Source organism: Leucoraja erinacea, chromosome 24 (assembly GCF_028641065.1).
Source record: "Leucoraja erinacea ecotype New England chromosome 24, Leri_hhj_1, whole genome shotgun sequence".
NCBI classification, from domain to species: domain Eukaryota; kingdom Metazoa; phylum Chordata; class Chondrichthyes; order Rajiformes; family Rajidae; genus Leucoraja; species Leucoraja erinaceus.
In genome coordinates, this window is record NC_073400.1 from 17,315,122 (window position 1) to 17,341,467 (window position 26,346).

The 26,346-nt window shown below is 43.4% G+C and overlaps 1 long non-coding RNA gene across 1 annotated transcript in view; it reads left to right on the top strand.

Annotated features, from left to right (window-relative positions):
* LOC129708693 (uncharacterized) overlaps positions 1-9,261 on the top strand; it is a 42,583-nt gene extending 33,322 nt beyond the window's left edge. Inside the window, exon 3 of the long non-coding RNA XR_008725397.1 lies at positions 6,862-9,261. This is a non-coding gene — a long non-coding RNA (uncharacterized LOC129708693). The remainder of the gene's footprint in view (positions 1-6,861) is intronic.
* The last annotated feature ends 17,085 nt before the right edge of the window (positions 9,262-26,346 follow it).

Here is a 26,346-nt window from a genome sequence, read left to right on the forward strand (position 1 = left end):
AACTATGATATGGTACAGATGGAATTGTATCTCATTGGACATTTCCTCTATTACAGAAGAAAAGTCCAATGTCTGATGATCATGACCCATTGACTCCAATTGCTTGTGTGCATTGAGTTTGACTTGTCCATCATGCCACATTTAATTGAGCGTTAAGGGTTGGTATTAATTAAGTACCAGATGGTAACATTTTTCCTATGGAACAATTTTGTAAATCAATGCCCTCTGGGGAAGAAGGAAGAGGTGAAAATTGCTCAGGAAGAAATGAAAGTAAATATAAGCTGAGCTGTGAATGTCTTTTTTATTTGCATGTTAAAAACTTGAAAAGCTATTTGCCAATGGAATGGAAACAGTTGTTTATGACAAGACAACAATTTGTTATCTTGGGAGTTGAGATGTCGCTGAGCATAAAAATATCAAACGTATTGAATGAATAAATCATTTACTTTCTTGAGTCAGAGAGTCTTACAGCATGGGAACAGGCACTACAGCCCATCAAGTCTGCACCTACCATCAATCACACATTCCCACAATAAGGGCCTGATCTTTAAGGAAAGGTTGAACAAGCTAGGACTTTAGTCCATGAAGTACAAGAGAGAAGGAGTGATTTTATGGATGTATATAAAATCATGATGGAAATAGATAAGGTAATTCCACAGACTATTTTACTCAGAGTAGGGGAATTAAACCCACAGGGGGGACATCTAAACTCTGTACAGACAAGCACCCATAGTCAGAATCGAACACGGGTCCCTGGCGCTAACTCTACCACTGTGCCACTGTGCCGCCACCTAGGTCACTGGAATTGTGAGGCACCTGGTCTGCCAGATGTACCACTGTGCCACCCCAATACTGCAAATGTGCAAAATGAGAATCATATATTCCTCAGCATGTGTAGTGAATGTACAAAAGTTGACAACAACACAAAATGAAGCCTTGAAAATTACTGAAATAGTCGTTATAAATTCTTGAAATAATGATTTGCAAGACTCAAGATTAATCACTCGTAGCATTTCAATAAATGCAAGTAGATCATCTGAATATGATATTCTGAATGCCAAGATCAGACCTGTCTGGAAATATCCAAATGGGATGTTCACATATGACAGAAGAACTTCAGCAGTGGAGTGTTCTATCTCACGCTTTATCAATCAAACCAATGATTTTCTAAAGCTATAAAACACTGGATAAATGAGGCAGTGGTTGAAGTAACACCACAACTTTGATTGAATAAGAGTCAAGGAGCAGCCATGTAGGGAAATATAATTAGTAGGTTGATGGAAAGACTTAAATTTGACCCATCTGTTCCTTAATGAAGCCGTGTAAGATTGATTCTTATCTATTTGAATTTGAAATCTTATTAGAGACATAGAGTGATACAGTGTGGAAACAGCCCCTTCGCACAACTTGCCCACACCGTCTAACATGCCCCAGCTATACTAGTCCCACCTGCCTGCGCTTGTTCCATACACCCACCACCCTTTGTGTGAAAAAGCTACTCCTCGGATCCCTATTAAATCTTTTCCCCTTCATCTTGAACCTACTGTATGTCCTCTGGTCCTTGATTCCCCTACTCTGGGCAAGAGATTGTGCATCTACCTGATCTATTCCTCTCATGATTTTGTACACCTCTATAAGATCACCCATCATCCTCCTACGCTCCAAGGAATAGTGACCTAGCCTACTCAACCTCTCCCTATAGCTCACACCCTCTAGTCCTGGCAACATCCTCAAAAATCTTTTCTGAACCCTTTTAAGCTTGACAATATATTTCCTATAACATGGTGCCCAGAACTGAACACAATATTCTAATACAACTTATACAGTCTTATACAACTGCAACATGATCTCCCAACTTCTATACTCAGTACTCTGACTGATGAAGGCCAATGTGCCAAAAGCCTTCTTGACCACCTTATCAACCTGCGACTCAACCTTCAAGGAACCATGCACCTGTATTCTTAGATCCCTCTGCTCTACAACACTACCTAGAGGCCTACCATTTACTGTGTAGGCCCTGCCCTTGTTAGATGCCCCAAAATGCAACACCTCACACTTCTCTGTATTAAATTCCATCAACCATTCCTCCACCCACCTGGCCAATCGCTGCAATCTTTTACAACCATCTTCACTATCTGCATAACCACTCACTTTTGTATCATCAGCAAACTTGCTAATCTTGCCCTGTATGTTCTCATCCAAATCATTGATGTAGATGACAAACAGTAACGGGCCCAGCACTGAACCCTGAGGCACACCACCAGTCACAGGCCTGCAACCACTATTCACAGGAAGTAACCTTCCACCATCACCCACTGCTTCATTCCATGGATCCATTTGCTATCCATTCAGCTATCTCTCCTTGGATCCCATGTGATATAACCTTCCAGAGCAGCCTACCATGCAGATCCTTGTCGAATGCCTTTTTGAAGTCCATGTACACAACATCTACAGCTCTGCCCTCATCAACCTTTTTGGTCACGTCTTCAAAAATATCAATCAGATTCGTGAGACACGTCCTCCCACGTACAAAACCATGCTGACAATATCAGCCCTTGCCCATTCAAATGCATGTATAACCTATCCCTCAGAATACTCTCGAGTAACTTTCCAACTTCAAATGTTAAGCTCACCGGCCTATAGTTCCCAACATTTTCCCAGCAGCCCTTCCTGAAAAGAGGCACAACAGTTGCCACCCTCCAGTCTTCCGGCACCTCCTGTATTTAAGGACGATTCAATTTCAACCAGAGCTCCCGCAATTTCCTCTCTAGTTTCACGCAATGTCCTTGGATATATCTTATTGCAAATGAAGATCTTTAAGCTCTTGATGCGGGTGCCTAGAAATTGCAGCATTAAATTTTGACAGTGCCCATTTCAGGTGGAAGACTTGCTGACAGTGATATTAGTCCAAGCACTTCTGTCCCTCATTAATCCCAGCAGAGTTGATGTAATTCCAAAGTGTTTTGCACTTGAAATATCATAGGTGTCCATCCTGGCAGAAATGCTTCCGAGGACAGCACAGAGAATAGTGATAGAGCTACTGCCTTAATAACGGCAGCAACACGGGTTTGATCCTGACTTCGGGTGCTTGTCTATACGGTGTTTAAACCTTCTCCCTGTGACCAAAGTGGGATTTCTCTGAGATCTTCGGTTTCCTCCCATACTCCAAAGACATATAGATTTGTAGATTAATTGGCTTAATGTGAATGTAAAATTGTTCCTAGTGTGAGGAGGGTAATGTTAATGTGTGGGGATTGCTGGTCTGTGCAGACTTGGAGGGCCGAAGGGACTGTTTCCACGCTATATCTCTAAACTAAACTAAACCAAATAGAAACCTATCATCTTAATTTTCAACACAGTTCAACAAGGGGGAAAAGAATGCACAAGTTGATGTGCCAGTTGATCAGGAGTCAGGACGGCACAGTGGCGCGGTGGTAGTGTTGCTGCCTGATGGAGTCAGAGTCCTGGGTTCGATCCTAACTACGGGTGCTGTCTGTACGGTGTTTGTACATTCTCACTATGACTGTGTGGGTTATTTCTGGGTGCTCCTGTTTCCTCCCACACTACAAAGACATAGCGGTTAGTAGGTTGATTGGCTTTGGTAAAAATTGTCAATTGTCCCTAATTTGTAGGATACGGGGTGATCGCTGGTCGGTGCGGATTCAGTGGGCCGAGGAGCCTGTTTCTGCACTGTACCTCTAAAATCAAAAGAGTCATGAGAGTCAAGAGTGTTTAGTGTAATATGTACTGGCAACAGAACAATGAATTGCTTAGTGCTGCAGTTTAACTGACAGATTAACGCAATGGCACACAAATAAATATACAATCATTGTCACATTCATTCCATGTTCTGCTTGAAAAGAGGCTCAACATTTGCCACCCTCCATTTATTTTAGTAACCATGTATTATGGACATCAGTTGAAATGTTGCAATCACCATCCTTAAACTTGCAAATATTTGTAGCCATTTGTAGCACAGGAGTTTATCAGTTTCGACCACAGGGTGGAAAGGAGGCTTCCTTTTGTGCCACAGAACACACTCTTCCTGATAGAAAGTATATAAAACTATGGGGGCATAGGTAGGGTGGACAGTTAGCACTTTGTTGTCCCCAGGATGGAAATGTCAAACATGAGAGGGCATAGCTTTAACCTACTGTATGTGAGGCAAAGTTTAACGGAGATGTGCAGGGCAACTTTTTTTTTTTTGCACAGAGTGTGGTGGGTGCTTGGAATGTGCTGTCAGGTGTGATCTGCATAAATCTGTTCTGCACCTTTTCCAGCTTAATGGAATCTTTTTGGCAGTTCATCAATATTTCCTGAGCAAATTATCACAATTCTTTTAACTGTATAGCAAACAAGAGCAACATCATCTCTGAGTTCGTCTGTCCATTGATTGATGCTTGCATTTATGCATAGGTTTAGTTTAGAGATACAGTGTGGAAACATGACCTTTGGCCCACTGAGTCCGTGCCGACCAACAATTAACCGTACACTAGTTCTATCCTACACACCAGTCAATTTGCTGAAGTCAATCAACCTACAAACATGCACGTCTTTGAGATGTTGAGCACCCGGAGGAAATCCACACGGTCACACGGAGAACATGCATCCATACAGATAGCGCCGTAGTCAGGATCAAACATGGGTCTCTGGCGCTGTATAGAAGCAACTCTACCACTGCGCCACTGTGTTGCTTTCATGGAATGGGAAGCATTATTTATTCTTGTCTGAATTCTGCGTTCAGTAGGCATTTTCAATTTCAGAAGCAGGTAAAAAAAGGCTCATAACTGCATTTAATATGCATACTGTGCGACATTCCCCATGGTACACAAATTATAATCTGTCAAAACACTGTAAATGCTTTCGAACATCAGCTGCTTATAATACTGGTGCGATACTGCCCTCTGTGGCCAGTATTTAGAACTCCAGGAGATGCTCAGCAACTGCAGGGCAGAAATTAGAGGAGACACAGAATGTCAAGTCAAGTCAAGTTTATTTGTCACATACACATACGAGATGTGCAGTGAAATGAAAGTGGCAATGCTCGCGGACTTTTGTGCAAAAGACAAACAACCAAACAACTAAACAAACTATAAACACAATCATAACACACATATTCTTTTACATAATAAATAATGGAAGGAAAAATATTCAGTAGAGTTAGTCCCTGGTGAGATAGGCGTTTACAGTCCGAATGGCCTCTGGGAAGAAACTCCTTCTCAACCTCTCCGTTCTCACCGTATGGCAACGGAGGCGTTTGCCTGACCGTAGCAGTTGGAACAGTCCGTTGCAGGGGTGGAAGGGATCTCTCATGATATTGTTGGCTCTGGAGTTGCACCCCCTGACATATAGTTCCTGCAGGGGGGCAAGTGAAGTTCCCATAGTGTGTTCGGCCGAACGCGCTACTCTCTGCAGAGCCTTCTTGTCCTTGGCAGAGCAATTCCCAAACCAGATGGTAATGTTTCCGGACAAGATGCTTTCCACCGCCGCTGCGTGGAATGCTGGAGTAACTCAGAAGGTCAGGCAACAACATGGATATCCATGTTCTCCAGAGATGCTGCCGGACCTGCTAGGTGACTCCAGTGCTTTCGTGTAGTACTTTACACTTTTTGTAAACCAGTATCTGCAGTACCTTGTAGTATATATAGATACTCTCTAGAGCTCAGGCGCTTGAGTCCTGCCAACATCCACGTTAAACCTCTCTGCACTCTTTCCAGTATAATCCTATTACATACGTGCCTTGAAGTATATATATGTATGTATTTATGTATGTATGTGTGTGTATGTATGTATGTATATGGATGTATGTATGTTTGCATGTATGAATACATTACACATAGGACAATTAAACTACAAACCTGCATGCCTTTGTGATGTGGAAGGAGACCTGATCACCCAGGAGAAAACCCTGGGGAAAATCCACGCGGTCACAGAGAAAACGTGCAAACTTCACACAGACAGCACCAGAAGTCAGGATCCAACCCGGTCTCTGGAGCTGTGAGGCAGCAGCTGTTCATTACGTTCATTATATTCTTGTTTTAAAATTAAATCCTAAAAGAAAAAAGAGCTGAAAGGAAACCAGTTAGCGGCAGGTTCATGATTGAAGTCTGGGGAATGTGGGAATCTGGAGAGGGTGTAAGAAACTGATGCTGCTACACTGAGAAATTTCTGTGAAGAAATGCTGCAGGTAGCAAGGATAATGTGCTCCGCTACATCAGCAAATTGGCTTCAACATGACACTGACCTGTGCATTACGGAGAAAGTCCAGATTCAATTACTGACCTGTACCATGACATGGATCCTCAGCTAAGGGGCCATTGAAGCACGGATAAATTAATTCCTTTCAGACGCAACAGAGGGAGGGGTGGGAGGTGGTTGGTAAGTCAGCCCTGCTTTCTATTTTAATCAATTTCAAGGCAATGAAGTCTGCTACAAATTGCCCAGTTGCCAAAACAGGTGGAGAACTATATTCTGCTCTCTGTATCTTCCACTTTAGATTAGTTTATTTTGCATGCTATCCAGTCAACGAAAAGACTATACATGATTACAATCAAACCATCCACTGTTTATTGTACTTGAGCTTGACTTGATTATATTTATGGGTGATGTTTTGCAGTTGAGATCTTCAGGAAGGGTATGAGCAAGGGCCATGACCCAAAACGTCACCCATTCTTTCTCTCCAGAGACGCTGCCTGTCCTGCTGAGTCACTCCAGCATTTTGTGTCGACCTTCGGTGTAAACCAGCATCTGCCGTTCCTTCCTACGCATATTGATTATATTTATGTATGGCATATCTGACCTGTTTGGATACTATGCAAAATAAAGTGAGAATAATAAACCTAAACATAATAACTTTTGCAGAAACCTGGACGCACGTGCATTAGAATTGAAGAAGGGTAGAAATCCTGGAGCCTTGTGGTCAACTGTGATAGGCCAGGGTGTTGGGATTGAAGTTGGGAGCAAGGCCGTGAAGTCAAAGCAAGGAACAGCAAACACTGTCTGCAACCTTACCTCAACAACTATGATCTGCTATGGTCTTTATTTTGCTTGCACCACATACTTTTGCTTTGCACTCTTTGCACTCTTATGTTACCTAGTATTAGTGCTGTTAATTTATTAAATTATTATTATATTATTGATCATTATATATTAATTTGTGTGTTATTGCTGTCATGGGCCTGTAATGATGAAGCATTTACTAGGATATTGATGTAAAATCAGAACTGTATTATCATTAATGACATCAGATTTTAACAAAAAAAATTCTTGCTTTGAATCACCGATTTAAAGATTGGAGTATATTGGATGTTTCCTCTCAGTTTGTTTTGATCCTTCACAGCTTGAAAGGATGCCAAGGTTGCTGAAGAGAATACATTTCCAATTACAGCTTTAGCTGGCATCTCCCCAATGGTAGTCCAGGTAAAATTAACAGGCCATCATAAGAGGATCGTTGGATCCAACTGTCTTCTTGGCCTGAAGATATACACAACGTGCTGGAGTAACTCAGCAGGTCAGGCAACATCTCTGGGGAAAAGGATGAGTAACATATTGGGTCGGGTCCCTTCTTCAGACCAAAAGTAGAGGGGACGGCAACAGATGACCAAGGAAGACCATAATGGCACATTGTTGGCTGCAGAAGTGGTGATAACAAGAGGGATACAAGGATGCAAATAGTGGGACTAGTAGGACGTCTAGGGTGGGGAAAGGGGAGAGGGAATGCAAGAGTTACTAGCAATTAGGTAAATCAACGTTCATACTGCTGGGCTGTGAGCTGCATTTGATGAATTAAATATAAATAATTAATTTTGGCAACATTCTGAAATAAAGAATCAATAAAGAAGTAATATCAAAGGTGCGGATCTTTTAATATTTCTCTTGCTTTTGTGCAGAGTGATTTTTAATTATTCTTATGTATCTTGAAAATCAACTTACTAAAATTAATGGAGGTGTTTACATTTATGAGGGGAATAGATAGGGTTAATGCACAGAATAGATAGGGTGAGTCTTTCCCAGGGTAGAGGAATCAAGAATCAAGGGCATTGGATTAAGGTGGGAGGGGAAAGATTTAATGGGAACCTGAGGCACAACCTTTTTCCACACAGAGAGTGGTGGGTGTATGGAACGAGCTGCCAGAGGTAGTTGAGGCAGGTTGAGTTTTTGTGTGAAGGAAGGAACTGCAGATGCAGGTTTAAACCGAAGATAGACACAAAATGCTGGAGTAACTCAGTGGGGCAGGCAGCATCTGGAGAGAAGGAATGGGTGACGTTTCGGTACATGATAGGAAGGGTTAAGAGGGATATGGACCAAATGCAGGTAAATGGGATGAGGTTATAGATGGGGCGTCTTGGTCAGCATGGATGAGTTGGAATGAAGGGCCTGTTTCCATCCTGTATGTCCTGATGACTCTGACTCTTTATGACTCCATGACATTCTGTGATTCTACCCTGAAGATAAAAAAATAAACTGATGCTTAGTCAATATCCTAATAGTGACTCGAAAAAAAAACAGTTTCTAATTTTATGATTCAGAGCTGGTTTAGCACAAAAAATTTAATTATGCATTTTTAGCAGTAGCAGTTGGTGGTCTTAAGTGTCACCTCCATGAATGGGAAACAACAAATGATTCATTTCCTTCCTCTCTCAGTTGATTCCATGAAATATTAGTACTCTTGAAATATTTATGGCGCTGCAGAGCCGTGGAGCTACAAATTACACAAAGTATACGGTTGTTGAAGGCTTTGTAGAACATTGTAAAGTTACTTCTGTCCCGAAGCCGAATAAATTATCTAGAAGGCAGACCAGCAACTAGTAGACATTAATTCAATGCGTTGAACCCTGGCGAGCTGGAGAAAGTTAATTAGACTATAAGTTTTAGTTGGAGTTCAATATTTAAGTTAGGTTACAAGAGTCAAGAGTGTTTTATTGTCACATGTCCCAAACAGAAGAATGAAATTCTGACTTTCAGCAGCACTACAGAATATATAAACATGGTACTCTGTAAACAATATAATAAATGAAAAGAAAGTACAGTGATTATATATATTTTTTAAATTAATTTATTTTAAAACATGTATTTATTTATTTATACATACATATTTTCAAGGCTTCAAGGTCAGTTTATTGTCACGTGTACCAATTAAGGTACAGTGAAAATTTGGGTCACCATACGGCCATACTAAGTGAAAAGCAACAAGACACACAGCCACATAAAATAAAATTTAACATAAACATCCATCACAGCGGCTCCCCACATTCCTCACTGTGATGGAAGGTAATAAAGTCCAATCTTCTCCCTCTTTATTCTCCCGCGGTCGGGGCTGTCGAACCATCAGCAGTTGGGGCAATCAAAGCTCCCGCAGCTGGCGATCCGAAGCCCTCGCGTCGGGGTGATCGAAACCCCCGCGTCGCGACGGTTGAAATTCTCCGCGGCTTGGAGCTCCTGAATCGTTCTCTAACCAGGGACCGCTTCTCCAAAGTCCACAGGCCTGCGGTTAGAGCTCTCCACAGTCGATTTCCCCAGCAAAGCGATCACAAGCTCCACGATGGTAAGTCAGCGCCGCACCCGCGGTTGAAGCGCCGGATCGGTCTCCAGGAAAGGCCGCACCACTCCACGATGTTAGGCCGCAGTGGGGACAGAGATAGTAAGATTAAACGAGAACTTACCAGTTTGAAGTTTGATCTGTATTTTATGAGGAGGAACGTTGAGGGAATATGTGAAGAACCCGCTTCCAACGCATGTGTGTCATTCTTCAAAGCAGCGGTGTGAGGTCACAGAAACCTATAATGACCTAACATAGTAAGATTATCAAAGAGATACCAGTTTTTGATATGATCATAAGAGGGTGGGAGCGGAGGGCACGTATTCCCTCAACGTTCCTCCGCATAAAATACAGATCAAACTTCAAACTGGTAAGTTCTCGTTTAATCTTACTATTTTACTTCGGAGTCACGTGAGTGACTTCGTGAAGATTTCAAAGCTCTGTGACCTCATGCCGTGGAACGAGTCCATGCTTCACAACTGCCTTGGGTATTGGGAGAGAGCATCATTAGTAATTTTAAAAACACACTTATACAAAGAGTTGTGTGGTATAACGAAAAAATATATAAATTTTTTTAATTGACAATCATAGCCCTGTAACCTTTCGGGCAAATTATATTGTTGAACGTAAAATGGTTTCTGAACACGATGATGGCTCCAAAAAATAACTGGTTTATTATAAAACCTTTGGAAAAACCTTTTGGATGACCATCATGCCATTCTGAGGATTTGGTCTGTGGGTACCTCTAGAATTTTTGCTGCGGATGTTGCTGCAGCCCTGGTGGAATGAGAGTTTAAAAACATTAGTGTCTATTCCTGCCATCTTTAGGACATATTTGAGCCACCTTGATATAGTTTGGGTCGTGACCTTTTCGTGCGGTTTCTTGTAAGAGATTAACAATGCCATTCTCTGACCTCGAATGCTCTTAGTATATTCTATGTATAGTTGGATGTGTCTTGCTATACACAGTCGTTCGTCATATGGGTATACCATAAATTCAAACACTTGACCCGATGAACCTGGTCTGTTTTCTTTTTATTAAATCCTGTATGACAAACACCAGTTTCTCGGGTGAGATGATCAGGGAGTCCAGGCTCAGTTTGCTTAATGGCTGGACTCGTTGTGCGGTAATTAACGCCATGAGCATAACCATCTTCATGGTCCCTTACTGAAGTGACAATGCTGTTATGGGCTACCAGCTCCTCAGCATGTTTAGAACGACACCCACGTTCCAGATTTCGGAGTACCTGGTTTAAGGGGGATTACCATTGAATATGCCCCTCATGAGTTTTGTTACCAGGGGGTGCGTTCCCACCGTGTGCCGCTCCGTTCCTTGTGATAGGTAATTGGAGAGTGCACTTCTGGCACTATTGATGGCACTGTAGCTCCAACGATTATCATAATGGAGGCTAGTTAAAATTCCAATACGGCCAGAATGTTGTTGGCCTTTGGTCGAGGTTGTTGTCCAAGCAGTATATGCCCCATTTCTTGATGTGTCCAAGGTACTGCTTCCGTGTTGACAGTCTTAGTGCAGATGAGATGAGATTCATCGTCCTGTCTGACAGCCCCATGCCGTGTAGTGGGTCTTTCAGACTCTACAAATCAACAAATCGATAGTCTTATGGCATGGATGACTGCCCCCAGTCACTGGATGGATTAATAAATTTGGCTATGTTCATGAGGGAACATGGTTCTAACACCATCCCCTGTATGACCGAATACCATGATTGAGTAGGCCAGTCGGGTACTATGAGAATCCCAGATGCTGAGTCTAGTTGAATTTTCCCTAGTACCCCATTGATGGGGCAGAATGGGGGATCAAGCCAGACTCGCTTCCAAAGCGAGACTGGCATACTGGCCCAGAAATGAATTTTCCCCTGGTGCGGGAGCGAAGTCGGGCACAGGTGTTTTCCCCCTCCGGGAATCGATGTGCCGTCGCTGCCCCCGTTGCTGCTTCTGCCGGCTGCAGCTGCCGCTGCCGCTGCCGCTCCTGCCGGCTGCCTGCACTCCGCGGTCTTTCTGCAGCTTACATGGACCCGGTCCATGTCTGCACCTAAAGGGTAAGTGGAAGGAACGCAGAGTCTCTTACCTGCTGTTCACGACTTTCAATTCTCGCTGGTGAACGTCGTTCCCTGCGTGTCGGGTTCGAGCCGCTCGGACCGACCCCGGTGTTCACGGGACTGGTCCTTCGCGGCAGTTCCGCAGTCGGTAAAAACCCCGCTGTTCGTAGGGACCCCCCTGTGTACCCCCAGTACTTACAGCACTCGTCCTTGCTCTCTGTCCCGCAGCCTCGGCGCTGGCCGCTAGCGACTGCTCCAAGCCAGTCTCGCTTGAGACTGGCATACGGGACGTCTTTGCTTTGCTTTCCGCCCGGCCCAGAAGTGAATTTTGCCGGTGCGGGAGCGAAGTCGGGCACAGGTTTTTTCCCATCCAGGAAACTGGTGCCGTTGCTGCTCCTGCCGGCTGCTCGCACTCCGCGGGTCTCCCCACCAGCTTTCCGCAGCCTTCATGGATCAGGTCCATGTCTCCACCTAAAAGGTAAGTAGAAAAAAGGAACGCAGAGTCTCTTACCTGCTGTTCCCGACTTTCAAATTCTCCCGCTTGGGGAACGTTGTTCCCCCCTGTGTGACTCGTTGCAATGCGTGTAGCGATATGACACGCATGCGTTGGAAGCGGGTTCTTCACGAAGTCACTCACGTGACTCCGAAGTAAAATTCATACATACACATAAAACAAACAAACACACAATAATGTAAAAAGACAAAACCAATCCCCCCATGTCTATGTAGTTCAGATCTTATTTGGAAGTTGTAGTGTTTAATAGCCTGATGGCTGCGGGGAATAAGCTGTTTTTGAACCATCTCTTTTCCCGATGGCAGCAGTGAAATGAGAGCGTGGCCAGGGTGGTATAAATCTCTGATGATGCTGGTTGCCTTTTTGAGGCAAAAACTCCTATAAATCTCTTTGATGGTGGAGAGGTCAGTACCCATGATAGACTGGGCAGTGTTCACCAATTTTTACAGTCTTTACTCCTGGCTGTTCAAGTTGCCGAACCTGGCCAAAATACCGACATAGGCCATTTCTCTCTCCATTTTGTTTGTGCATTAATCTAAATTTATGTTGGATTTTAGTCAGAGAATCACACTGCAGAGATACAGGTCCATTAGCCCACTGAGTCCACATTGACCATCAAGCACCCATTTACACTAATCCCATTTTATTATCCCCACATTCTCACTATGATTCTATGATAGTAGATCCTCTACCGGGACCAGCACACAAAGAGTCGCCACACTCCGGCACCATCTCAACTCATTTACCTCTGTTTTTTTCTGAGGCAGGCGGTATCATAACATTTTAAAAACATTTAGAACAGGTAGATGGGGTCGGATATGTTTAGAGGGACATGGGACAAATGCGTGCAGGTGAGACTAGTGTGGTTGCAGCATGTTGGTCAACATGAGCAAGGTGGACTGAAGGACCTGTTTCCATGCTTTCTGATTCTATGTGGCAATATGTAGATGAAAAGAATGTGGAGATTTTTTTTAATGGAATTAGTACATAAAGTCATAGTCATTCAGCATGGAAAGAGGCCCTTTGGCCCAACTCATCCATTTGGTCATTTTAGTCGGTGTGGGCAAGATGGGGCCGAAGGGCCTGTTTCCATGCTCTGTAACAATATTAGTCTATAAATGGCAATACTTAGAGGGCTAATGGGAGTGTGAAGAGATTGTTTTAAATGGGATTATTATATAGAGTCATAGAGTATGGAAACAGGCCCTTTGGCCCAATTCATCCATTGGGGCAAGTTGTAGTTGGGGCATGTTGGTCAGCATGGGCAAGATGGGCCAAAGGGCCTGTTTCCACGCTCTATGACTATGATAGTAGATCCTTCTCTGGGATCAGCATGCAAAGATTAGCCACACTCTGGCGACAACTCAACTCATTTAATCTGAAGAAGGGTTCTGACACAGAACATCACCTATTTATTTTCTCCAGAGATGTTGCCTGACCCGCTGAGTTACTCCAGCATTTTGTGCCTATCTTCGGTATAAACCATCTGCAGTTCCTTCCTGCGTATTAACTCATTTATCTGTTTTTTCCATGCACTGATTTGCACCCTTAATCATATTCCCAGTGTCTACTAACTGGTTTCTGCCGCAATAGTCCATGGCTTTGCACCATCTTGTGTGTGTGTATTTTAGGAGTCTTCAGTAGTTATGATCTGTTTGCTGTTATAAATCCTGATTGGTGAGTCACGCTGCCTCACCTTTGATGCCATTAGCACCAACTGCAAATTACTGGAGAAGAAAACACTGAAAGAGAATAAAAAGACCTAAACATAGCTGTGTCTTGTGGTCATTAATAAATCAGCTGGCTGACTTTGGGCAGCACACTTTTCAGGTACAGCAACTCTGACAGGAGCTGAAAAAAACGGACTAATTTCAGCTTCTGAGAATGCGATCAGGGTATAATTATTTCCTGTGCAGAGACTTTGTGTAGCTCCTGAACCTGTGTGATACAGGGGTGTTGTGGATGCAAGATCAAAAGAACGGCTATCATCCCTGCTAGTGTTTGCAATCCTTTGAAGGAGAGGCAAAGGTGAAGTGTGGCACTGCCTGTGACGTCCATAGCTGTAAGACGATTCTGTACATAGACTCCAGTAGCTGTTCTTTCCCCTGTTGGTGGAAATAACAAACCTGCTTCAGCAAACAACATCTGCCTATAGAAACCGCAAGAAATTTTGATGCCTCAGTTTTCTAGCGGATCATTCATGCGGGTGTTGATGGGTGAGGAGCAAGGCTGGTAGGAGAGTGAACCAGAGTTTGGCCTTACACGCCCTTAAGGTCGGCTGCAGGAGGTGCTCCCGGGATAGAAAAGTGTACGGGCGAGGAGAGGGACGTCTGGATGATCCAGACGTCCAAGGAAAGTGATGGCTGGAGGCCCTTCAGCAGCATTGGGATGGCCTAGATCAGGTGCCGCTCATAAGGCCTAGAGCGCGGACTGGACTTTGAAAATGGCGCCAAGGCATGAATTCTTGCATGTGGTCTCAGTGGACTATTTCTGTACTCTTTGCCAATAGAGGGTTGTGCTTAGGTGTGGCAATACTTTACTGAACTGTATGCAAGAAAATATTATCACTGCATTTGCTCAAGTGACAATAACCATTGATCATATCAATCGCAAACACAAAGTGACGTCAAAAGTTCAGCAACAACTTTGGAAAAGTAGATAATTCCGGAAGAAAAGGCCAGACTACTTAGAGGGTGGTGAGTGTGGAATTCATGCTACAGATGGCTGTGAAGACCAAGTCTTTGGGTATTTTTAATCGGGGATTGACAGGTTCTTGATTAGTAAAGGTGGCAAAGATTGCAGGGAGAAGGCAGCAGAATGGGGAAAGGAAATGATAGATAAGCCACGAATGAAAGGCGGAGTAGACGCGATGAGCCGAATGACCTAATTCTGCTCTTATGACATGAGCCTATGAAAGCTGGCCAATCGAACTCACCTCCCAAATGTAAAATGGTGCAGAGAACTGCAGTTGCTGGCTTACAAAAAAAACAAAGCGCTGGAGTAACTGGCAGCTGTTATTCCAGAGTAAGCGTTTGCAGCATCTCTGGAGTACATGGTTAGCCGATGTTTCGGAACAGGACCTTTCTTCAGCCTGATAGTGGGGGAGAGGGGGGAAGGAAAGATGTGATGTTTCGAGTTGGGACCCTTCTTCAGACTTTTCCAGCTTTCTCTCCCGTACTACAATCAGTCTGAAGAATGGTCCTGACCCAAAACATCACCTATCGATGTCCTCCAGAGATGCTGCCTGACCCGCTGAGTTACTCCACCATTCTGTGTCCCAAAAAAATACAGCAAATGAAGTAAACCATAAGATAAGAATTTGACCTCACTATTGCCTCTGTTTTGTACTCTTGATATTAATTTAAATTGAACCAAATTTTGAAATTGATTTACAACACAAATTTGCCACTGTAATAATTGAAAAGAGACAAGTTATCAGACTTTTTCTGGGTGAAAGAAATTCTAGGAGCACTAACATCTGATCATACTTTATGGGATGTTTTCCAGTGTAGGCCATTGAGTGTTATTTTGGTGTCATGTGTCCAACGTTCGCCCATATAGACACAAGGAACTGCAGATGCTGGAATCCTGAGTAAAACACAGTGTTGGATGAACACAGCGGGTCAGGCAGCATTTGTGGAGGGAATGGACAGATGATGTTTTGGGTCAGAACCCTTCTTCACTTTGAGTTCCTCCAGCACTTTGTATTTTACTAAATATTTTACTAAAGATTCCAGCATTTGCACTTCCTTGTGCCTCTAAATCAGATACTGTTCTCGACCCAACCCAATCAGACTACATAGGTTTAAAGTCAGAGGGGAAAATGAAGGACAATTTTTTTCACACAGAGGGTGGTGGGTGTATAGAACAAGTTGCCTGAAGAGGTAGTTGAGGCAGGTAAACACAGACAGATGGGACTAGTGTAGATGGGGCATCTTGGTCAGTATAGGCAAATTGGGCCAAAGAGCCTGTTTCTGTGCTGTATAACTCTATGACCCTTGCACAAGAGATTGAAATGGAGAAAGGACATAATGATAGGGATAAATGTAGAGATATGTGCAAGATTAATTGGGTGGAAACTGAGGAATCTCTGACACCGTGGCCTAGAAATTACATCACTTACTATTATATGTATCTTACAATATGATTTCTATGAAAAGTGATGCTGGCTATGCGGTGCTGGCTCGAAGGGCCGAAAGGCCTCCTCCTGCACCTATTTTCTATGTTTCTTTTTTCTATGATCAGAAATGAAAATTGGAGTGTTACTGGATGTCTTGTGAGTCCAATGGTTTTCCAAAGAATTCTCAGTCCTTTACAATATCCCATTGTGGGGGGATGATTTTTGTGTGTAAGTGATTATTTTAGTTTGTGCAAGATGGCTGTCGGAAGGGAGAGTGTACGCTAGCGCGGTTTAGCTGCCGCTGCTCTCTCTTCACATTGTGTTTTTGATTTTTTTTTGTCTTTGGATCGAATTCTGTCTTTAATTTGTGTATTGGTGATGTCTTTATTATTTATTTTACTCCGATTATATGTTTTTTACTCTTGTTAAATTCTGTAAGGTGTCCTTGAGACTTTTGAAAGACGCCCACAAATAAAATGTATTATTATTATTATTTTAAATGATTCTTTATCAATGCAGTTCCAAAGACAATAATGTGCAAACATGAAATATTATTCAAATTACTAAACTGATTTTAGCACACACTATAATTTTAGTTGACCCTCCTATCAGTAGTCTTACAACTAATGGTAAAGCTAGTCATGTTTTTTGGAAGGTTACAAATAAAGTGCACTGAGAACTAATTTTAAATCAAGCATGCAATAAAATCTTTGCAAATGCTTTCAAACAAATACCTTTGTTGTAATTGCTGCAACACATGGCCCCGATTATAAAATGATCAAGGTTGTGTTTAAAATGATTTAGGAGTACATCTGTTCCAGATGCCAACTTTTCTGGCAGGGTATTGAAAAAGCGTAAGTGAAATGTGATACTTACCCTGACTTCAAAAGAAATTAGCTTTGATTGGCAAACTCTGTGCAGAAAAGTGTAATTTCAAAGGTAATAGCTGTAGTTCAGTGCAGTGCACTGAACCTTCCTCGGTTATCACTAAGAACAGTAACAAGTTTCACCATGTTAACAAAATGGCTCCTTCTGTGCTTGACGCAAATTGAGCCAAGATTCTTAAATAAGTAGAACTTTTACATGATTTAGCAAAACAAAACATTCTTGAGTAACTTAGCAGGTCTGGTGGCTTCTGTGAACAGGCGATGCTTTGAGTCGGGACCATTATGATTGACCTCTTCTTGCACATCCGTGCAGGACAACTTGGGTGGACCACGTGAAGGTTGCAATCTCCCATCCCGATGATTAACCTGATAATGCTTCTATACAATTACTTGTACCTAAGAGAGAGTCGTAACTGATGCATTTGATTCCTGTTCTATGTTTCCCCATGTAGTATGGAAATACATCAAGAGAAATGGTAGTTTACATTGTACAATTACATTTTTATTGTGTTCATTTGTTCAGATTCCAATGAAGACAAATATCCTGTATGCCTGAATACAAGGAACTGCAAGTGCTGGTTTACAAACCAAGACACAAAATGCTGGAACATCACCTGTCTATGTTCTCCACAGATGCTGTTTGACCCGCTGAGTTACTCCAGCATCTTATGTCTTATCCTGTATGCCTTCTGACTTGCAATGCTTAGTGATCACTGGACACACACTCCAACCTTCTTCTCTTACTCTCAACCTCTTGCCATCCTACCGTTTATCATGTGTTCTCCCGCCTTGTTCCCAAAACATAACTTTCATACTTATCTGAAATGAATTACATTTGCCAATCTTGTTCTCACTAATGAGTCCATTGATATCTTCTTGCAGTCTGAAACATTCTTTGTCACTATCACAACCCTGCCCATTTTGATGTCATTGGCACACACCTAAAGATTGGCCCAACATTTAAATTCATATCACAAAACCAAGGAGATAGGCACAAAATACTGGGGTAAACTCAGCAGGTCAAGCAACATCTCTGGAGAAAAGGAGCAGCCAACGTTTCTGGTTGGAACCCTTCCTCAGACCCGAACGTCACCTGTTCCTTTTCTCCAGAGATGCGACTAACCCGCTGAGTTGCTCCAGCATTTTGTGCCTATCTTTGGTATAAGCCAGCATCTGCAGTTTCTTCCTACACAAAACCAAGGAGGCCTGGTTCTATGCCCCAACGTCCATGACGATTCAGATGCTCTTCCAAACCAGTCCCATTTGCCTGCACCTTGCCCATATTTCTCTAAGCCATTCATAGAGACATAGTCATACAGCGTGAAAACATGACCTTTGACCCAACTTGCCCACACCAACCAACATGTCCATCTACACTAGTTCCACTTGCCTGCATTTGGTCCATATCCCTCTAAACCTATCCTATCCATGTACCTGTCTAAATGTTTCTTAAATGTTGCGAAAGAACCTGCATAAATTACCTCCTCTGGTAGGCCATTCCTTACATCCAACACCCTTAGTGTAAAAAAGTTATCTCCTCAGGTTCCTGTTAAATCTTTCCCCCTTACCTTAAATCTATGTACTCTGGTTCTTGATTCCCCTACTCTGGGCAAGAGATTCTGTGTGTTTACCCGATCTATTCCTTTCATGATTTTGTACACCTCTATAAGACCACCCCCCATCCTCCTGTGCTCCAAGGAATAGAGTCCTAGTCTGCTCAATCTCTCCCTATCTCAGGCACTTGACGCCTGGTAACATCCTCATAAATCTTCTCTGCAATCTTTCCAGCTTAAATAGGTTTCTACTCCTCTCCAAAGGATTTTGTTTTGTTTACTAAAAAGCACTGTCTCTATCAAACTAGTAAAGCTACACTATAAAGTTGGAGGTAAGAAGAAATTGATTAGTTTTGTCAAATTAACAATTTGTTCCTGAGCAATTTAGTTTCAAAAACGTTCCTTTTAATTTATGAATCTCTATTTCATGAAGAATGTCGCCCAAAGATTCCAATTTTCTTGATATCCAGCGTGTGATTACCCTTTTACAATGCAGAGGTGCACTTGGATGATGAGACTGACCCATCCCTGCCAAGCCTGTAATGTCAGGATGAAATTTCCACACTGAGATTTCTGTGAATGACGAAAATCTTAAAGAGGCCATTTTAAAGAATTGTGCATGAAACATTGCTTCCCTGATATTTAAGTGATGTTACTTTCACAATGTAACGGTCACGGTGTCAATTGGAAATATATCTTATTGCTCAAAGCAGAGATTTCTTCAAATGCTTTGGCACCTTTGAGAATTTAAGCAATGAGTCTCGGACATGCCTACGACATGTTCACAGAATTGTTTCCTAAGGGACATATTTTTGCAGATTAGCCTGTAGTCATTTCAAGCTAGTGTCAAGGTAATTGCAATGACAGGAGTTCTTTTTCAAAGACCAAAAAGATGCTGAGGTTTAGATTTCCATTGATTGTCACGTGTAGAGCAAAAAGCTTTGTTTCGTATACAATTCAATCAGGGCAGTTAATACTATACAGAAGTACTGATATTCTGTATAGTATATATTCAAACTCAAGTTGGGAAAGGGGAATATACAGAGTGCAGAATATGCTTCTCAGCATTGTAGCGCATCAGTTCCATAGACAAAGTCCAATGGGGTCGAGGTAAATTGGACTGTACTCCACCTTATGGAAGGTCTGTTCAAAAGCTTGATAACAGAGGGCAAGAAGCTGTTTCCAAGTCTGGTTTCCTCTCAACCTCCAGTATTCCAGAGAAAACAATCTAAGCTTCAGGTTTTGGTATATTATTTTCATGTGTGCTGAGGTACAGCTTTGTTTTCAATGCTATCCAAATTGATCGGATAATACTGAACATAAATACAATCAAATCAAAGACAAGCACAATAGATGGAGTTAAGGGGAAGATACAGAGAGCAGAATATAGATCTCAGCATTGTCATACAAATGAGTGTCGCTCACGCAATTCAATGAAAAATTAGGCTCTTGTGCAGATTTTCAACTTAGGTCGGCACAGTGGCACAGCTGGTAGAGCTGCTGCCTCACAGACACAGTGCGTCAGAGACCCGGGTTCGATCCTGACCTCGGTTGCTGTCTGTGTGGAGTTTGCACGTTCTTTCCTGCCACATCCCAAAGACGTACGGGTTTGTAGGTTAATTGGCCCTCTGTAAATCCCTCCCTAGTGTGTAAGGATTGGATGTAAAAGTGGGATAACATGGAACAAGTGTGAACGGGTGATTGATGGTCAATGTGGACTCGGTGGGCCAAAGGGCCTGCCCCCATGGTGTATCTCTAAACTAAACTAAGCCAGACAAAACTAATTTAAGACCATGCTGATATCTTGAGAGTCCACATTTAGACCTTGGTCTTCTCTCATGTTGTGGAATGGAGAAGTCTGCAAAAGGGTCGGGGAAATGCCATTGGATTGATGCCCGGTTTAACAGCACCGAGTTTTAATTAATTCCTTCCAAAAAAAATAGACTTTGGTCTGGTTGTCAACAAAATAGAGAGAGTACAGAGGAGATTTACTAGAATGTTGCCTGGGTTTCAACAACTAAGTTACAGAGATAGGTTGAATAAGTTAGGCCTTTATTCTCTGGAGCGCAGAAGGTTAAGGGGGGACCTGATAGAGGTCTTTAAAATGATGAGAGGGATAGACAGAGTTGATGTGGACAAACTTTTCCCTTTGAGAATAGGGAAGATTCAAACAAGAGGACATGACTTCAGAATTAAGGGACAGAAGTTTAGGGGTAATATGAGGGGGAACTTCTTTACGCAGAGAGTGGTGGCGGTGTGGAATGAGCTCCCAGTGGAAGTGGTGGAGGCAGGTTCATTGGTATAATTTAAAAATAAATTGGATAGGCATATGGATGAGAAGGGAATGGAGGGTTATGGTACGAGTGCAGGCAGGTGGGACTAAGGGGAAAAAAATTTGTTCGGCATGGACTTGTAGGGCCGAGATGGCCGGTTTCCGTGCTGTAATTGTTATATGGTTATATGGTTATATGGTTGATTGAGGTATTTGAGATAATGATTTGACATGGTAAGTCTATAAGCTGTCAATAAGTTATCCGAGCTAGATAACTTATTAAGGATCAAGGGATATAAATGTGTGTTACACAAATATACAACTGGGTTACATTTAATTGATTTAATTTAAAGATACAGCACGGAAACAGGCCCTTCGTCCCACCGAGCCTACGCAGACCATCAATCTCCCGTTCACACTAGTTCCATGTTATCCCACTTTTGTATCCACTCCGTACACACTAAGGGCAATTTACGGAGGCCAATTAACTTACAAACCCGCACGTCTTTGGGATGTGGGAGGAAGCTCATGCGGTCACAGGGAGAAAGTGCAAATTCTGTACAGACAGCACCCGTTGTCAGGATCGAATCTGGGTCTCTGGCGCTGTAAGGCAGCAACTCTACCGTTTCGCCACTGTGCCTCCCCAAGTGTCAAGTGTGTTTAATAGTAAGATTAAACGAGAACTTACCAGTTCGAAGTTTGATCTGTATTTTATGAGGAGTTACGATGAGGGATTACGTGAAGAACCCGCTCAGTGCGCAGGCGCGCAGGCATACTTCCAAGCAGCGGTGTGGAATCACAGATAGACACAGTTATTTGAAGTAAACATAGTAAAGATTAAGGAGACATCAGTTTACTAGTTTGATCCTATATAATGAGGGTGGGAGCGGAGGGCACGTAGTCCCTCATCGTAACTCCTCATAAAATACAGATCAAACTTCGAACTGGTAAGTTCTCGTTTAATCTTACTATTTTACTTCGGAGTCACGTGAGTGATTCCGTGAAGACTTCAAAGGTCTGTGATTTCAAACCGTGTAACAGTTTTTATTTCACTCACTGCCGAAGTTCTTGAGGGAGGAAGTGTTATCGTAATCAACCAATGGATCTGTTTTTTCAAGAAACAGAAAGGTATTTATTAACAATAACAAAAATAAATAGCTCCCCCGAGCTTAAATTAAATATTTGCAGTTTGTAATATTCTGTCTGCAAATAAGTCAGGCTTTATCAACGGTTTATTATAAAAACATTCTGAACGTCGTTTCCCTCGACCATCCTGCCGTATTGAGAATGTGGTCAACCGGGACGTCCATTCGTTCAGCCGCTGATGTCGATGCTGCCCTAGTGGAATGGGATTTAAATGTATTAGTGTCTATTCCGGCAGCTTTCAGTACCTGTTTGAGCCACCGTGAAATGGTTTGGCTCGTTACCCCGCCATGAGGTTTCTTGTGGCTGACCCATAAGGCTTTTTCTCTCCCTCTGAGATTGTGGGTTGTGTCTATATATTGTTGTAGATGGGTCACCACACACAACCTTGGCTCTGGTGGGTAGGCCCGGAATACCACCAGTGGATTGGGCGTTCCTGGCCTGCTTTGTTTCACCAGACCTAGAATGATGAACGTAATCTGGTCTGGGGCGACCACCATGTTGTCCAGTCTTAATTTGTGCAGCGACTGGACCCTCTGAGCGGATGCGAGTGCCATTAACATGAGCGTCTTTAATGTAGATATCTCGAGGCTGAGGGATCTAGCTCGTGGCCATTCCCTGAGGTAATGTCAATACCACACTGATATCCCAAACATGGGTATACCTGGGTTTAGGGGCTTAATATTAAAAATGCCCTTCATGAGTTTTACCACCAGAGGATGGGATCCCATGGCCTGCTGTCCTGCTGGTTTTAGGTAAGCAGACAGGCCGCTTCGTGCTGTATTGATGGCACTGTAACTGATCCCTTCGTCATGGTGTAGATGGGCCAGGAACTCCAGCACGTCGGTGGTTGTGGCAGTTGCATATGTTGTCCCTGTTTCCTGGCAGTACTTCTCCCATTTTTGATACAGGTTAAATACTGCCTCCTGGTGGATGTTCGCAGGGATGCCGACATGGTGGTGATAGTTCATTCGGATAATCCCAGTCCCTGGTAAGGTCTATTCAAAACCTACAACCCAGGAGTTTGATGTTTTCATGGCATGGGTGGCTTATGCCTGATACTGGGTGAGTCAACAACCGTGGTCCACTAGGGAAATCCATAGGTGACTCGACCACCATGTCGTGAAGAACTGGGAACCATGGCTGTGTAGGCCAGTCGGGCACCATCAATATCCCAGAAGCAGAGTCCATCTGTATTGCGAAGTACCCGACTGATGAGGCAGAAGGGAGGGAAAGCAAAAAGCAGAAATTCCCCCAATCCAGCGTGTAGGCATCTACCGCTGCTGCCTCTGGTCTGGTTCCCAAGTCACATACATAGGTAACTGGTGATTCCGTCTTGATGCAAACAAATCGATATCTGGCGTTCCATATTGCTTAATAACTTTAGCAAATATTTTGGGTTTAACATCCATTCGATGTTATCATTAAATTTTTCCGTGACCTGGTGTCTGCCACTGTATTTAGCTTACCTAGTAGATAGGCAGCCGATAGTAAAATATGTCTTTCGACACACCATTGCCAGATCTGATTGACCAATTTGTCGCACGATAATGATTTTATGCTCCCCATATGGTTAATATAAGCCACCACCGTAGTATTATCAATCCGTAACCGCACATGCAAGTGCTGCATTTTAGATGCATATGCTTTTAAAATCATAATAGGCGCTCAACATTTCTAAATTGATGCCCAGTGTGTGTGGTAATGATGACTCTGGTTTAGTCCATCTGGCACCTGTGCTGGATATGGAGTTAGTTGCCCCCCCCCCCAGGCTTGAGCACTGGCATCTGATTAATAACTAAAGTAGGGTTAGTGATGATGATAGGGCTGAAACTGTGCCACACATTCTCTGCATCCCCCCCCCCCCCCACTGTCTCTGATATAGCTCCAGTGGGTAATTTCATGATTCGATCATAGTGACCCGAATATCGTTTTAGTGCATGTACCTTTGTTCTTTGTAGATTTTGATAGTGCAAAGGTCCGATTTGTCCATGGTAGTAGATGGCTTCAACCTAGATTTATCTGGAGTAGGACGAACCCCAGCGTTTCAAGGAGCTGTTTTGTAGCTAATACTGCTGCCACAGCCAATTCCTTCGTTTCCCTACTATGAGAATATCATCCAGATATGCTATGACAATATGCTTTTGTTTTCTTAGTATTCCCATGGCTACTTTTAATATTTTGGTGAATTGTCTAGGGGCTGAAGTTAGACCATTGGGCAATGCTCTATACTGCCACAGCTGCCCCAACCAGATAAATTTTAGGTATCTGCAATGATCCTTGTGTATGGGTATTAGATAGTAAGCATCTTTAATATCAATGCTTGCCATAAATTATCCTTTGGAGATCAGTTGTCTGGCAGTAACAAACGTCTCCATCTTGAAATGTATATACTCAACAAACTTATTTAGTGATGTTAAGTCAATGATGATGCGACTTCCACCATCTTTTTTGGTTTTAGTGACTATATTCGATACAAATTCGAAAGGTTCATGTTTGGTCTTTTTGATGACCCCCTTTGTGATAAGCATCACCAGTTCAGCTTGTCCCTCCCGCTTTTCTTCCTCGGAGGGAGTAAGTTCCCTTAGGGGCCAATGTTGAACTGGCGGTAATATCTCTGATATAACTGAATTTTGTATCCACTAATGTTGTTGAGTATATACTAGTTACTCGTGACATTACCCCATGCTTCTTTAAACAAGTGTAATCGCCCCCTGTTAGTAGAGCACCCTTGTTCTCTATATGCTGGCAGGAACCAGACCCACCTACCTCCATGGTTATGGGTATTCTTCTGTTTCCTCCCGGTCCAACGAGTCTTACACGTCGTATGACGTGGTGGGGGTGGCGCATTTTCCCTGGGGCCTGCTCTGGGCCCTGGCCTGAAAGGCTTACAGGATTGGCATGCAGGCCCCGAGCTTTCACCAGTACCATAAGGTATACCCAGCTGGTGGATGCATTAGAGGTACTGCTGACTGGTTTACGTGTGGTGCTCATTCCAGACCCTGCCGCCTTACCCCGATATTTTTGACACGTCGTCCAGTTTTTTGAAAAACTTTGTTTGAAGAAGGGTTTCGGCCCGAAACGTTGCCTATTTCCTTCGCTCCATAGATGCTGCTGCACCCGCTGAGTTTCTCCAGCTTTTTTGTGTACCTTTTTAAAAACTTGGCTTGATCACGGATCCTGCTGTCTGGCTAAGTTGTTGTGTCGGCGTTCTCACAGTCTTGTGAATTTTGGTTGAAGGCAGGTTTTATAACTTCCTGAGAAGTTGCGGGGCACTGCGAACAGTAGGGTCAGGTGTTTTGCCATACTACCCTGACCTCTGGAAGAGCATGTGAATGATAGCCGACATCAGGCATATCAAATTCATTTTTAAATATTGGGTTTTTTGAGAGCGATGCTCAATGTATCCCCCAATAATGGTGGGCACTTTGAGTAATGCAATTTAGGGGAGGCGTGATGAATCCAACACCTCACGACTACCTGTCTTGGAGAGGTTCTTTGAAAAGAACAGGTAGTAAGCTGGTCCGTCAGTCGAGACTGAAATTTATCTCGCTAGTGGTGAAGCCACATAGCGGCCACACCCAGCAGCTGTTCCTGATCCTGTACCTCAAGCATACTCCCGATGTTGTTCAGCCAGTGACCCCTCTTCTTGACCAGCCCAGCTCTGGTCCCATCAATCCCTCGACAAGGGAGATGGCCAGTGCAATAGCACTGGAGTGGGAGTGTTAGCTCCCTTGGCAGTTTTTCTGGAGTTTTTAGCTCCATGACCTCCTCTGGCTTGGGGAAACAGACATTCTTGTTTTTTGTTTGAGTGCTGATCCCATCTTCCGTGTCTGTCTCCAGCCTGAGGTTTGGTCCTGACCTTGTTGTTAGAGGCTGTCTGCCGTTTTCGGGCGGCATTTCAGCGGTTCTCGGGCGGCGAGTCTCCTTGTCGGGAGTCTGCAGGGGTGCCGGCCGGTTTTTGAATTTCCCTCCAGTCCGCTGCTGTTAGTCAAACAGCTGTTTAGCGGACCGGGCATCAGCGCAGCACCCGTGTCTGTGGACCGCAGCGTGTGCGGTCCCGTTGCCGCCTCTCCCCCCTCCACTGTCGGCTCCTTCGCTGGAGTCGAACGGGGGCCGCTTCCCTCTGCTGCTTTGCTCCCCCTGGAGCAAAAAACACAAGGAAAAGACCGATGAAGGTAAGTACTTACCTAACGTAGCGGGAGCGCCCGACTCCCGTCTGGCCGCGGTTGCACTGCTGGCATTAAAAATGCCGCGCC